We start from the raw sequence: 3186 nt of genomic DNA on the forward strand, positions 1-3186 counted from the left end.
GCCCCTTCCCTTTCACACGTTTCACCACTTCAGCCGCCGGCACAAACATGCACACGCTAAGCCAGCCCAGCCTCAGACACGCAGAGCCCTGCCGAGTCCCCAGAGACCCTCCGTCTCTCTCTGTTCCCTCATTTCATTTCTTCCTCTTGGATCCCAAAAGCTGTCAAAGATAAACACTACTCCTGCTCTCACTTCATGTAAGTCCATGGTTAGGAACCATACTGAATAGCGAGACAGGAAAGAGATAGGTCTGGAGAGAACAGAGAGATAGATAGCAGGAATCCTAGGAGCTGGAAGGTTCATTCAGGAACAAGGAAGGGGACCCCTGTGATGGAAAGCCACATTGCAGATCCCAGGACATTTCTGCACTAGGCACACGGTGGGCATCCTCAAAGCTCTCATTACAAAGGGTGCAGCACAGGGACAGATTCTATACCTAGACACCCCCATCTCGTAGTTGGGCCCCTGCCCGGAGCTTCTCAAGCTCTTCACTGCCCTCGCCTATGGGGCACAGGTGGTACTTGGCACCTGGGGCCTTTCTCCAGGAGGAGAAGCGATCATGCCGGAGGCTGCAGAGGCCGTAGATGGCGGCCCCTAAGGCCAGGTGCCAGCAGAAGAAGATGGTGCGGAAGGCGAGGTCCACGGGGTTTTCCCCTCTCCAGGGCTGCCCAGAGGGAGGCGTGTACATCAGCATGCTCAGCTGCATCAGCCCGCTGCTGAGCACCAGCCCCACCCAAGTCTTGAGCACCCAGAGCTGGGCTGGCTGGGGACCCAGATCTCGATGATGAGCACAGGCCGACCAGGAAGGCAGGCACTGTGAACAGCGTGTGCACGCGGGTCTCCAGGGCGCCCGTGTGCTCGGCATGGGTCACCGCCAGCAGCACCAGCGCACAGAAGGCCAGCGCCTCGGCTGCCTGCTCCAGCTGCACACGCCTGGCATGCCTGGCTCGCGATGTCCACCACGCCACCGAGGAGGAAGGACCCGTACGTGGTGAAGTGCCGCCGCTCGTCCTTGAACGTGAACGGTCGCCGAGGGGCCTCCCAGTCCACTGTCATCAGCCGCTTTGTTCCCGGCGGGTGGAAGAACTCGGGGAAAATGAGAATCAGGGGGAAAACCACCTTCCCCACTCCTTCCACAGGGACCAGCTGCCACCACCTGTGCCCTCGCTTCTCCCTTGGGGGCAGAGGGGGTTTGAGGAACCTCTGTCCCCGTAGCAGGGCCAAGGACACCAGCACCGAGTAGTAGAGTGAGAAGAAGAAGAAGATCCCTGCTACCAGGTGTCCCCCGAGGGTTCCCATGGTCTCAGTGTGTATGTCAGGGCCACCAGGCGACAGTGGGAGATGAGCAGTAACCTTGCAGGCACTCCTTACAAGCAAGAGTGGCTGCTTTTGAACAGCGGAGAGACCTGCCCGATCCAGCCGCACCCATGCTTTCCACACAGGGAAAGGTGTCCAAAGCATCTGAGTCACTCCTGGGTGGGACCTCTTTCGGAGGCGTGATGGTGTGCGTGCGTTGCACCACACTCTGTTCCTTACTTAGATGCTAGGCCTGGGATTTCAACCCTCTGCCCCTCACTGCAGGCACTGGTTTGCCCTTTCTCTCACAGGCTCTGCCCCACCCCTCCACAAAGAGAGGGGAGGGAAAGAGTTAGGTGCTCCAAGAAAGAGGCCTCTCTTCCACTGACGGTCTCTTGGTGCCAGGCACGTTACATAATTTTTTTCTCATTTAACTCCATCAACATTGGGAGATTGGGATTGACATATATACACTACTGTGTATAAAACAGACAACTAATGAGAACCTACTGTATAGCACAGGGAACTCTACTCAGTGCTCTGTGGTGACCTAAATGGGAAGGAAATCCAAAAAATAGGGGATATATGTATACATATAGCTGATCCACTTTGCTGTACAGCAGAAACTAACACAACATTGTAAAGCAACTATACTCCAATAAAAATTAATTTTAAAAATCCCTCAACAACTCTATAAGGAAGTTATTGCTAAACAAATTTTACAGGTGACATGAAGGCTCGGTGGGGGGGGGAAGGGACATGCATGGGGTCCCTTCTAACAGCCAGCACAGCAGAGCCTGGATGGGGACCGGATCTACTCATTTATCTGCACAGTGACTGAATTTCAGCTCCAACACTTGCAACTCACATGACTGCAAGCAAGTTACTTTGTCTTCTTGAGACTCGGTTTCCTAATCTGTAGGATGGGAATAATAATTACTTCCTAGGTTTGTTGTGAGGATTAAATACAGACATGCCTTATTTTATTGCACTTTTCTTTATCAGGCTTTGTGGACATTGTGTTTTTTAAAAAAACTGAAGATCTGTGGCAACCCTGCATCAAGCAAGTCTATTGGTGCCATTTTTCCAAAAGCATTTGTTCCTTTCGTGCCTCTGTGTCACATTTTGGTAATTTTCACAATATTTCAAACTTTTTGTTATTATCATATCTGTGATCACTGATCTTTGATGTTGCTATTGTAATTGTTTTGGTGTTTTTTACTAATAAAGTATTTTAAAATTAGGGTATGTATATTGGTTTTTTAGACATAATGTTATTGCACACTTAATAGACTACAGTATAATGCAAGCATAACTATTTTTGTTTTTCGGCCGTGTCGTGCAGCATGTGGGATCTTATTTCCCTGACGACCGAACCCATGCCCCCTGCAGTGGGAGCTCAGAGTCTTAACCACTGTACCGCCATGGAAGTCCCAAGCATAACTTTTATATACACTGGGAAACCAAAAAATTTCCATGACTCATTGTATTGTGATATTCACTTTACTGTGGTAGTCTGGAACCAAACCTGCAATATCTCTGAGGTATCCCTGTAGAATAATGTATGTAGAGTGTCTGATACATAGTAAATACTCAAAAAATGACAGTGATTATTAGTAATTTTGCTATTGTTATTACTAATATTCCTTGCTAAATTTCTATGATGCTGAAGTTGTTCAAGTATTTCTATGAATGATACCAAAGCAGGAATCATAAAGAAAAAAGTGAAAAGCTTAATTATATGTAAATTTTTAAAGTTTTTATTAATAGAAATTAAACATTAGAATTAATAATTTATTTATATATTAAAGTTACTGTTAAAAAAACAATTTCAAGAGAAAAGCAAACTGTAAAATTTTACTCTATATGTAACAAAGTGTTAGTCTTCTT

The 3186-nt window shown here is 47.6% G+C and overlaps 1 pseudogene; it reads right to left on the reverse strand.

The window, feature by feature from the left end:
* Positions 1-436: 436 nt before the first annotated feature.
* On the reverse strand, positions 437-1299 carry LOC137766641 (transmembrane epididymal protein 1A-like; annotated as a pseudogene).
* Between the last annotated feature and the right edge of the window lie 1887 nt (positions 1300-3186).

This window comes from Eschrichtius robustus, chromosome 6 (genome assembly GCF_028021215.1).
Source record: "Eschrichtius robustus isolate mEscRob2 chromosome 6, mEscRob2.pri, whole genome shotgun sequence".
NCBI classification, from domain to species: Eukaryota; Metazoa; Chordata; class Mammalia; order Artiodactyla; family Eschrichtiidae; genus Eschrichtius; species Eschrichtius robustus.